Source organism: Danio rerio, chromosome 3 (genome assembly GCF_052040795.2).
Source record: "Danio rerio strain M-AB ecotype USA chromosome 3, GRCz13ab, whole genome shotgun sequence".
Classification (NCBI taxonomy): domain Eukaryota; kingdom Metazoa; phylum Chordata; class Actinopteri; order Cypriniformes; family Danionidae; genus Danio; species Danio rerio.
The window spans coordinates 62,562,501-62,575,000 of record NC_141023.1 but is presented as its reverse complement, the minus strand read 5'-3'; the positions used below and the strand labels follow the sequence as shown (position 1 = coordinate 62,575,000).

General features: G+C 36.4%; 2 protein-coding genes across 6 annotated transcripts in view; both read left to right on the top strand.

Moving 5' to 3' along the window:
• LOC147846103 (metalloproteinase inhibitor 2-like) overlaps positions 1 to 909 on the top strand; it is a 19,546-nt gene extending 18,637 nt beyond the window's left edge. The window contains exon 5 of the mRNA XM_087245320.1: positions 1 to 909. This exon is cut by the window's left edge and continues 414 nt beyond it. The gene's annotated coding sequence lies outside the window, so the exon portion shown is untranslated.
• Positions 910 to 4,130: 3,221 nt separating this feature from the next.
• usp36 (ubiquitin specific peptidase 36) overlaps positions 4,131 to 12,500 on the top strand; it is a 45,838-nt gene continuing 37,468 nt past the window's right edge. For 4 of the 5 annotated variants that reach the window (XR_015479567.1, XR_015479568.1, XR_015479569.1 and 1 more), the window contains exon 1: positions 4,136 to 4,244. The gene's annotated coding sequence lies outside the window, so the exon portion shown is untranslated. 5 annotated transcript variants of the gene reach the window in all.

Here is a 12,500-nt window from a genome sequence, read left to right as displayed (position 1 = left end):
GAAAATTAAACCTAAACTGATTTTTTTATTATTATTATTGCAGTTTAAATTTTAAATATGTATCCTTACAAAATCATTCCCATTAATATAGTACATTACAATTTAAAGGGGACCTATTACGCCCTGTTTTATAACATGTAAAATAAGTCTCTGATGTCCCTAGAGTGTCTATATGAAGTTTCAGCTCAAAATACCGCACGAATAATGATTTATAACTCTTTAAAACTGCCCCCTTTTAGGCTTTTAATCCAAATGATGCCTTTTTGGTGACTATCGCTTTAAATTCAAATGAGATTTCAAAAGAGGGCGGAGCTACAAACACCTTTGTGTCAAAAAGCATGAAAACTCTTATGGGTAATGGACGGCTGCTTCTCACTCAGGGCTGTTTATGCTAATGAGGGACAGATGGTCGCTAGTGGGCGGGGCTTTCTCCCTCTGATGACACGTACAACGAGAGAATGTCAATCAAAGTGTTTCTCCAGACTGATTTTATCAAGTGTGATTATAAAACTTAGATTTAATTCATTTTTACTATTACAGACTTGCTATATTCACGTAATGTTGCCTCACAACTGCGTTTTAACCCCTTATAAAAGTGATTTTTGCATAATAGGTCTCCTTTAAATCAATATTAAGAATTAAAAACAAACCCTAAAGCAAAACATCTGCAAACACAACAAAGGAATTTAATTTTTTTTTAATTTTAGGGGTAATTGCGATGCAAAAGTATTTACCCAGGCATGACAGGATGCATACAGTACGTTTGATTTGCATGTTAATATATCTGATGGATCTTATTGTGAAGTATTTTATATGACAGGCAGAAAGTTTCTCTAAAGCACTTTGAAAACCCAAGTGTTTCGTCTTGTATTTTTGTATTTTCTCCAATAAAGAGGAAATTGATTTCAACATTGTTTTTTTTTTTAGTTCCTCAAGAAGAGCTTGAGATTTTGACTATTTATGTTGTCGTGTTCATGATTTCAACATCGTTCAGAAAGACGTTGCTAAAATGCTTGTCCTACTTACATCTTGTTTTAGTTCAAATATCTAAACACTCTGAAATCAAGAAGTGTTTACTATATAGGCAAATAATATTGTCTTTTAACAAAAAATATGTTAAAATAAAGCGAGTTTTGTCTTAAAACAAGACAAATAATCTGCTAATGGTGTAAGTAAAATGTTCTTATTTTAAAGTGAAAACCAAGATTATTTTGCTTGTCCCATTAGCAGATTTTATTTGCTTTTATAAGGAAAAACTCACCTAATTTTGACTTATTATTTTCAAATAGCATTTTTTTCTAGTAAACACTTCTTAATGTAAGAATTTTTTGATATTTGGACAAGAAACAACCTTTTTTTTTAGGATTAAAAGCAGTTTTTTGCATTGTGGAGTAAAAGTCTGCTATTAAGCTACAAACAAGCTGTTAAAAATCCAATACATTTCAATAATGAAAACATTTGTTATGTATATAAATAATTCAAGATACTCTTCCAGTCCAAATATAGACATTCTTCACTGAAATTGTGCACTTTTATTATGCTCCTCTGTTCAAATGCTTAAAATTAGATCTCAAAACAAATGTAAATCTGTTTCTCCACATGGTTTTATTTGTAATATTATTTGTTTTCGTGCAAAAACTAAATATGTTCAGTTTTATAATTCAGATGTGAGTTTATTAAGATGAAAGTAAGTCTAGACTTATGCTTGCCATTTTGCATGATAAATTGGACTGAGTGTTCATTGAGGAATGTATATTGTCAGTAAGATGTAAATTCTATACTGTACTGTGCATATAGCAGCATACATAATTCTGTCAGTTGTAATATATACAGTTTTTTTTTATTAATATAAAGTTTTTTTATGCTCTAAATTTGTCCAGAATAAATAAGCAGTGCTCTTTCAATTAGTTCAATTGGTGAATGTTTTTATTTTACATCTGTTCACCCCAAAATGTATTTATTGTGGGATTATGTCTGATTGTTTTATGCAGTGTTTTTTTCTCCATTATGCTTTTGTAAGCTGTAAAAGAAACGGTATATATTAAGGTGAAAAATGGCAACTGGTTTCCAGAACCTAACTGTAAAGTAATTTTCTATCATTTTACAGTAAATTCCTGTATTTAATTCATTTTTACACTGTAAAAAATCAGTATATATCAGTATCAAATTTACGGTGAAAATGGCAGCTGTGGTTGCCAGAACTTTACTGGTAAAAATACAGTAGAAACTGTAAAACGGTTTTCTATAATTTTACAGTAAACTCCAGTATTTCATTAATTAATACACTGTAAAAACATCTGTGAAACTTAATGTGAACAAATGGCAGCTGTAGTTGCCAGAACTTCACTGTAAAATATAGTAGAAAGGGTAAAAGAATTTCCTAAATTTTACAGTAAACTCCCATAGTTCATTTATTTATACACTGTAAAAATAACTAAAATTTACAGTGAAAGATGCCAGCTCTGGTTGCCAGAACGTTACTGTTAAAAACACAGAAGCAATCGAAAAATACTTTTGTTTATAATTTTACAGTAAACTCCTGTATTTCATTCATTTGCATGCTGTAAAATATCAATTTACGGTGAAACATTGGTTAAAAATATGGAAGAAATCAATAAAATAGTTCTTAATGGTACAGTAAACTCTATTTGAAAATAAACCCACAATAAAAATACAGTCGAAACCATAACATGATTTATTAATTAATGAAAAACTGTAGTTTATCGTAAGTTTTAAACATTATTTTAGCTTCAATCTTATTTTAATGGTAAAATTCTGGCAAAAACAGCTGCTGATTTGACACTGTAAATTTTATGGATTCATTTTTTTTAGAGTAATTACATACAGTAATTTACCGTAATATTTAGGAAAGTTTGTTATAGTTTCTTCTTCTGTATTTTAACAGTAAATTTCTTGCAACCACATGTACCATTTTTTTTTCAATGTAATTTTCAGATTTTTTTTACAATTAACTCATTATATCCATTGCAATTATATATATATATATATATATATATATATATATATATATATATATATATATATATATATATATATATATATATATATATATATATACACACCTTATTTTGAGATTTCCCGTGCTGGAACCACTTGGTAAGATTTGTGGAGAGCCTCCGCATGCTTATCAAAGTTCATTAATTTTCATTGTTATTACTGTTACAGTAAATAAAAAAGCAAAGATGACCACTCAAATTTTTTAGCATCTGTTCAGTTTCTTATACAGCAGCTGTGTTTCTTGACATGTTCTGAGAATGTGCTATACTGACACAATGATAATCATTTGAATATTTGATAATGAATTATAAGGTATAGGTTTCAACAAGCTAATCCAGCAAAAATAGTGCTTAAAATGTCACTAAAATTAAAACTATTTAAACCTCATGAATAGAACATGAGGCAAATAACTGCAAAAAGCCCCCCTCCTTTTTTTTTTTTAGAAAAAAAAAGACCAAAGGCTGGTTACGGGCCTGAAGTACATTTCATTTACAGAAGATATTGTGAGGGAAAAACATGATGGCTTAATGACTACACAGTTTACACAAAAAATATACCAGTTAGTGAATGTCACGGTCATATTGTTTGTCATTTACCTTTGTAGTGTCATGCAGAATCCTGTTTCTCTTTACATAAATACAAACTATATATATATATATATATATATATATATATATATATATATATATATATATATATATATATATATATATATATATGTGTGTGTGTGTGTGTGTGTGTGTGTGTGTGTTTTTTCCCAGAGATTAGTTGCGTCTGAAAGGGCATCCGCTGCGTAAAAACTTGCTAGATAAGTTGGCGGTTCATTCCGCTGTGGTGGTCCAGGATTAATCAAGGGATTAAGCCGACAAGAAAATGAATGAATGAATTTGTCTGTTTCTTTCGCCCCCTTGTGGGCTTTAGTGTCTCCACGGGTCCTTCGAGTCTCCATACTGCAAACTCCTCGAGTAAACAACGCAGAGACAGAAATCATCCGTGTTAAAAGTTACACGCCAATCGATTTATGATTGGACACTGTCGCCATGAATGAAGCTTGTCGTCACCGGCGTGCTCAACCCTGATTGGCCGCTCCGTCACGTCAATCACCCAGGCACACGCCCTTTCATAATGCAGCATGGGGCAGAGAACGTAACAAAATGAAGGCTTCGTAGCGGAATACAGTCTTAACATCAAAACACACCCGTCGATTCGCGATCATTCACGGATGGGTACGTATGTGATGCTATTTCCGTGTGTTCACCGTGAAAATAACGTGCGAATCTGCGGTGTTTCTTCAGTAAATGCCTGTGTGAGGGTTAGGAGCACATTGCAGCAGTCTGAACGCCACGTTCGCTTTGTGAGGCGGTTCGGGTCAGGAAGTGGAGCTGATTTTACATGCTTTAAACGTAAATGGAATCGATGGAGATTAATAATGTTATGTTTCACCAGGGTTGATTATTAAATAGCGCAGTGACTGTCGGTGAAAACGGCTCTGTTTACGCTAAAGCAGATGCTAAAGTATCTTGCTAGCTTGCGACTAGCTAACTCTATCTAGACACTGCGACGCTAAACATGCTCTTTAATCTGACATCATACTGTAGTGAAGATGTAAACAATGTGGCCTGGTGATAGAGTTGACATATTAATGATGTCCTTGATCATCATAGCTCCCTGAATATACTGAATCGATAACATCTGCATCACTGTAACGTTAAGTCAAACGAAATCTGAAATGCGGTTTGTTGTCGCTTATGTAATAGTATAATGGTAGAGAATACATTTTGCGGGTTGTGTCTCAAATGTTAGCTGTCTACCCAGGGCGTTCGGAGGCTTCAGTAGCGCGTGCTGCATTCATGTACAGTCAGCTCTGCTGCACGTGTCTGTAATGGACAGAACTGCTGTCTGGTCAGAAGGTTCAATAGCTGTACACTGTTCGAGGATTGGTCAGCTGGACACACAGAGACAGTTGAGTGGATTTAATACGTTTACTGAGTGAAAGAAGCTGGGGATGAGGGAGTTGGGGTGGAGAAATGATTGAACACGTGGTTTAGTCCGGAAACACTTTATATTATTACCTCAGCAAGAGATTGTACCCTGATGTGTATGAAGAACTGTAAAATGAATATTTGAAATGAATATAAAATGAGTATTTTTTTATGTTTTACATGTACTGTTTGTATCAAGAGTCACTTTGCCAAATGTTTTATCCTTAAGGAAGTATACATAAAGAGTTCAGATGCAAAACCCTTTAAATCCATGAGACCTCTTTTCTTGCAAATGAGGATTTTCTATCAGGCTCCTCTGATTATGTTCAGAAGTTTCTATTTATAGGTAATAAGGTTATTAGCTAGTAAATAAAATTACTTTTTATTTTAAAAAAATGTTACTAGACAATTCTTTGTTTTTTAACAAGGAGGATTTTCTTTTGTGTCAAAACCAGCTAAATTCACTTGTACTTTATTTTTTTTTTTGCAAAACCCTCTAAATCAGGGGTGTTCAAACTCGGTCCTGGATAGGGATGGCCGACGTGAAACTGACGTTTCGACACGGTTTCGAGATCCCGAAGCGCAAGTGTTTCGAAACACTGCACCGAAGCATGATACGAAACACCCAGGTCACGTGACTAAAGTGTTTCGAAACACTTGGTCACATGACTAAAGTGATTCAAAGCATCGATCAGTTAAGAAGCGTTTCGAGACCTGGCAAATTTACAGCTGCGTCCCAAATCGCATACTTATGCACTATTCTACGCCATTTTGTAGTATAAATAGTGTAAGTAGTGTGTTCACACTGAAAACTCTAAAAATACAAAGTGCACTTTAATTACCCGGATGATGCACTCATTCAGCCGCTAAAATGAAGTGTGGAATGATGGACACTTCACGCACTCAACAACCGCAGGTTTGCTTACGTAGTGGAAGAGGCGGAGCTATCGGACGCACATGTTGGATAACTTTATTTATTTTGGATGGTGAGAGCAAAATTCTTCTATGAGAGTGATTATAGCGCCTCCTGATGGTGAATGTGGCAATACTCACGACAGGTATTATTTGATAATTCGGTCGTTTATTTCACTGATTTGGCAACCGTCAAACGTCATCAGGGAAACGGTTTGAATTTCCGCTTAGTAAAAAAACAGTGTGCCATTTGGGACGCCACTATATACATGTACTATCCTGTTGAGTGTGTAAATGCATAAGTACATAGTGCATGAGTGTATAGTGTGCCATTTGGGACGCAGCTAATGTGTTACTGCTGGAGTTTGACTCTTTACCTGTCTTATATGGCCTAGTGGACTGTGCGTATGCACGCTGTTACTATTCTTCCAATGTCTTTTAGGTTCGAATCCCGACTTGTACAAATACTCCCAAATCATGGTTTTATGTATTTTAATCATATTTCTGATTTATGGTGTAGCCTAAATAGATTACAGCTGCGGATACGCCATCAATAAAGCATCATTTTTGTAACACTAAAAATAAAATACATATTTTTACCGTACTGATGTTTGGGTAGACGTTAATGAAATGCAATAAATGGGAAATTTAATGAATAATATAAATAATTCTTGATACCTTCTGGCCACAACTGTGTCTGATCTAGCAATAACCGTTTTAATACCAAAACAAGACATATTTATTCACAAATTGTTTATTCGGATGTCAGACCAGTTTTGAAACAAAGCATTACCAACTGGTATTAAAGCATTTCAAAATAGCTATGTCAGCCTGGATTCGAACCCACTATCCCCACATGGAAGTCAGAAACCTTAACTGCTCCACTAAATCTCTTGACTATATACTTCTACAAAGTGGGGTTTAATACCTCAGTTTGCTAAAATGTTCTTGCTGAAGCTGTTTCGGTGCAATACATAATAAAATGACCACTAGGTGTCATCATAAAGTGGGGTTTCGAAACGTTTCGAAGCTTCGACTCATTTGCTTCGATTGTTTCAGTGTTTCATGAAGCCTTGCTTTGCCCACCACTAGTCCTGGAGGGCCAGTGTCCTGCATATTTTAGTTCCAACCCCAATTACACACACCTGAACCAGCTAATCAAGCTCTTTCTAGGTATGCTAGAAACTTCCAGGCAGGTGTGTTGAAGGAAGTTGGAGCTAAACTGTGCAAGACACCGGCCCTCCAGGAATGAATTTGGACACCCCTGCTCTAAATTCCGCCTATTGAGACAATACATTGTAATTAGTTGAAAAATCACTAAATATGCAATTACAAATAATTTGATCAAACATAAAACGCATACACAAACCACCTAAAGTGCACAAATCTGTCAAGTAAGTGGCGGTTCATTCCACTGTGGTAAACCATGGAAAAAGGAGAAGGAAAATAAATAAATGAGTGAAATCTGTCAAGACAGTGCATTTATCAATAACATTAAAACTGGCGTTAATTAAATCTTAACAATCTGTTGTCATTTCTGATGTTTGGGATTTAGATGTTATGCAAGTAGAACAATGTAAACATTGTAAGCTAAGCTTGGTGGATTCAAATAATGTAGTTTAAAACATTATGGGATGTCAATATCTGTGCCTTGTCCATTAATATAAAAAGCTTATCAGACTTGGGTATTATGAATTAATATAAAGTATAGTTTTATATATTATATATATCTTTTAAAAAATAGCTTAAATTAGCAAACAAAACACAATGTTGGTACTGGGCAACAATGGGTTGTCTCTCATACAATTTTAGGAGCTGTCATTCATTTATTCTTATCATACTTTTGTCTTGGTCCCTTGTATATCCTCATAGCATCCACGTGGGATACGTGAAAGGCATCTTAACTCTGTCTTGCATGAAACACAGTTGCTGTTTAGGGCGTACTTGCACTATGCTATCCGAACCGTGCCCAGGCCCGTTTCCCGGATCGTTTGAAAAGTGTGAGTGCTCTGAATCAGGCTTAGGCATGGTTCACTTGGCCGGCCCTGGTCCGATTGGAAGAGGTGTGCCAGAGCGCGGTTAACTTGGGTTTTGGCGTGGTACGCTTGTGTGTGGGTGCAAAACACGCCTAAGCCCGATACTGAAAGCGGGATGTGACTATTAAGGGACTGTTTCATATGTTTATTAATCATTTTTACTGTTCAGTGAATGCAAACTGTCGTAGTTTATTAAAGACGCAAACCCCTCACTGAATGACAGCTGCACCTTCAGCAAACCTCCTAATTCCTGCAGCATGAGGACTTTATGATTGTTTATGAGCGTCAAAAGGGGCTAATTTGTTCGGCGAAATATATGACTGCGTGTCACCACAAGGTCTGAAGCGATATAACTAGAAAAATCTCCTCAGTGCTGAGCGAGAGTGCTTACTGAAAAGCGCAGCATCAATGACATAAGCGTGACCAGGCCTGATTGTAATGCGAGTGCGGGTCGTCGGTGGAGATGGGAGTGGGGACAAGTGTACTTTGGCCCAGTTCGAGGCAACTGTATATAGCGTGAGTACGCCCTAATATACACCATGTGTTGATGTCATTTGTCTCATGAACGTTTCCCTCTTGTTGTAAAGCTGTTTCCTAACTAACAAGAGGCAATTCAATTATAACTTGACGTTCAAAACAGCTGTCATAACATTATTTATCAATGTGAAAATTTTTGGGTTCTCAGAAGTATGGCTGTGCGATGAATCAAAATCCAATCGCAATTTACAATGTGCGATTAGTTAATCGCAAAAGGCTGATATACAAAATATATATGTATATATGTAAAAAAAATAACGAATAACATCTGAGGTGAAGTGCTTCAAAACCAGTCTGCTATGCTTTAGAAAATTAAACATGCTAGACTTGATGGTGTCATGCGGCATCACAGACATGGTATCGGTTGTCGTGAACTATGCCACATTACATGACAGGGTTCGAAATTGCGACCATTTTGGTGGCATATGCGCCTGAAATTTTATTTATGCGACCTTAAAATATATTTGGGAGCATTTCTGCGAGTGGTTAAAATTGTTGTGTGCGACCAGTTTTTTACTTCAAAATGTTCACCACATGCGCGGATTTGGGAGACATTCACGCAGAATGCATTTCTAAGCTCTTTGTCTGCACTTGAATCGCGAAACGCAGCGCTCAGGAATGGTGTAAAACAGTTGTCATGTCAACTTGCTACAGTAAACAAATCCAAGTCCGTAATGCTTGCCCCACCTTTGCGCTCTTCTTATTGGCCCACCACTGCTCTAGCACTGAACGTGCAATGATTGGTTAATATCAGCTGTCAATCACTCAGTGCCTTCTGGCTTCGGATGACAGAGAGCTACTACCGTCAAAAATTGTAAAGCGCTGAAGATGAGAATGAAGATAACACTGGCAGATTTAGTTTTAGAAACCATGGCATCTACAGTAACAAATAATGACACATCTTACTAGTGATCATGTGCTGAATGTTAATCCACCATCTACACTTTTCCAAGAGTAGAAAACTTCCGTTGGCTTCAAGTCCGCTATGAAAAGTCTGTGGGATGGAATTTTCAGGTAACTGTTTGCCACATCTAGCAAGAGAGCTTCTGTTTAATCCTTCATATAATCGCCAGATGCTGTCTGCCGTGCAAGGGGCAGATATATGTAAAATTTAACAGTACGAACACCATTGCAAACGGGCTTACATTGACTAAACTAATATCGCTACTCCTAAAAAGACCGGTATTGCTATTATATTGTATATATTATATTATAAATATAACATATGCATCTAATAAGGTACAGTACGTGTCAAAAGCATCAGCGCAATATCAGACAGCACTTGTGAGAACAGCAGAGTTATACCGTTAACAGATTCATTCAAGCAGTGCGTGCAGGGCCGGTGAGCGCTCCATGTATGCTTTGGTCACTCAGTTATGTTATAAAAATAAATTTTCTTGTGATAACGGAATTTCATTGAGACATATTTTCCTCACGCTTGCATATAACGTTATATATTTGATTTTTTTTTTGCTTGTTAGTTTGATTAGTGTTAATTTCAAATACAATAAATATGCTTGTATAAAACTTGTAGTAACGGTGCTCATAATTGGTGGTGTGACTAAATTTTGGTTGATGCGCCTAAATTTTTAAAGTTAGGAGCACCGGTGCTACCAAGCAAAAAGGTTAATTTCGAGCCCTGCATGAGAAGAAACAATCGTTTGTCACGACGTCCATTTGTCGTTTACCACTCCCCAGGAAACCCCATGTCAAGGAAATCGTACCGAAATCATGTGAACTGACCGGGGCTTTGTAACCATAAAATAATTATTCAAACACTTTCGCGCATCTGCATGCTATTGGTTTACAGACAAACGTCACTAGTGCATGTACAAGCTAGGAGAATGAAAACAAAGGAACCACCGTTTTTAAATACACAACCAAGATATTACATCATTATAATATACTTATAATAACAAGCCGTGGTTGACCCGAGTTCAAACAAACACACGTAGCCAAGAAGATAAACCTGTTGTTGTTGATGAGACTGTCTAAAGCACTAGCGGTTTCACTTTCTCCAGAGAGCTCGCTGCATGTCTCTATTTTTGAAATAACGAACTTCTTGAGCTCATGATAATAAGGTGCGCATGACTATTGAATGAATCGCTTCTGACGTCTGATACTTTCAGAAATGTACAAATACGAGAGTGAAGCGCGAAAAACAGGAGAAGCCGAAAAAAAGAAAGGAGCAAATTATTTTTTTCAGCAACCTAAAACATGAACTGATTGCCATGTTTTACTATTATCGTCAGCTTTTGGACTGTTATGAACTTCAAATGACGAAATTACTTTCTAACTGAGGATACATGTGCTGCTGAAGATTAAAGATGCAGATGATAGGTTTTCACTGACTGTTGGTGTTGCGTGTTGTTTTCGAACTCAAATAATAACTAAATGTATGCAGTGTGTAGCTTATCTATTGGTAACATATCAGTGACTGTAAAGCCTGGTTTATACTTCTGCGTCAAGTTACTGGGGTGACCCACGGCGCTTGCATCGTGCAGCTGTGCATTTATACTTCTGCGCTGTTTCTGTTGCTGTTGCTAACACTTCCGAAATGCTAGTTGGCACGGAGGTGTTTATGTTCCTCTGTGTTGAGTTTCTTGGCTGTTGTTTTATTTTTTCCGAATGCTTTCTCAATGTACAATGTTCAAATGTGCTAATTTTGAGGCAGAAAACTTTAACCATGAGGTAAACGCAAAACAAAACTTTCCATCCGGAGCTCCTTCACGGGACTCTGCACTTGTAAACCGTTGTTTCATTGGCTCATGCTGTTCTCGGTTCCGCCCACACTCGTCAGCGATACTAAGCCAACTAATCACAGAGCTTGCACTCGTGTCATTTCGATGTGTAGTTAAATTTTTTTGAGAGGTGCGCATCAGGGAGGGCGATGCGTCCACGCGCAGGCTGCGCCGTAGCATACGCGTGCGCTTGACGCAAAAGTATAAATCAGCCTTAAGGGTCTGTATGTCAACTGAAATTTTCTGTCGTACACCACGCCCACCAAAAGGGTATCCTTGGTACCCTTTAAACAGTGGAAACGCAAGGCTGACTTGATGGTGTCGTGAGGCATCACACACAAGGTGACCTGTACCAACCCATACCATACTGTACTTTACCAGTCAGTGGAAACAGGACAGTATGCCATGCTCACCAAAAGGGTACAATTGGTACCTAAAGGCCCCTAGGTCTGATTTTTACTAAAGAAGATATATTATTTGAGTTTATCACCAGAACTATACAGACTGTATTATGTTAAAAAAAAAAAAAAACAGCACATTATCTGGATTGGATCTGTATCGGTCGATACTCAGAATCTTGGTATCTGGTTCGGTTCCAAAAAACGGTATTATGCGTCCCTCCTGCAGATGTTAAGTTTGCGTTATTGTCGGATCAGTCTTGTATTGGTCTCAAAATTCATGTTGTATTTATTCATAAAGTAGAGTTCATTAAACTTGATATTTGGAACACATGGAAATGTGAGTCAGGTTCTCATAAGTGTGGGTTCGTGGTTTTCCGCATTTGCACGTGCATCAGTGCAATGATATGCATGCAACCTATAGAAGTATACGAGTATCAAAGTTAATTTTAGATATGTGATTTACAAAACAACAATAGAATATGTAAACTGGCAATCTATTTCTTTTCTACAAAGTAAAAATATTTATCAAAGGCAGCAACACCAAAGCTCCAAAAATACAAATTTATTCAATTAAAAAAGCTGACACTAAGCGTGTAACGTTTCGAACCACACGGCTCTTCATCAGACAGTGTTCATCACAATCAGGTGCTCCTTTTTGTACACTTCCGGATCACATGATATCCTCTCGTAAATATGTCCACATACATACATATGTATACACGATCATTCATATACACATATACATACATATGAATACATACATACGTACACATTCATATATAGCTTAGATATTTCAAGTGGAAATCCAAAAAAATAAACCATAATATTGCATCACAAATTATAATAAAGAAAAAAATATACCAGGATACACCA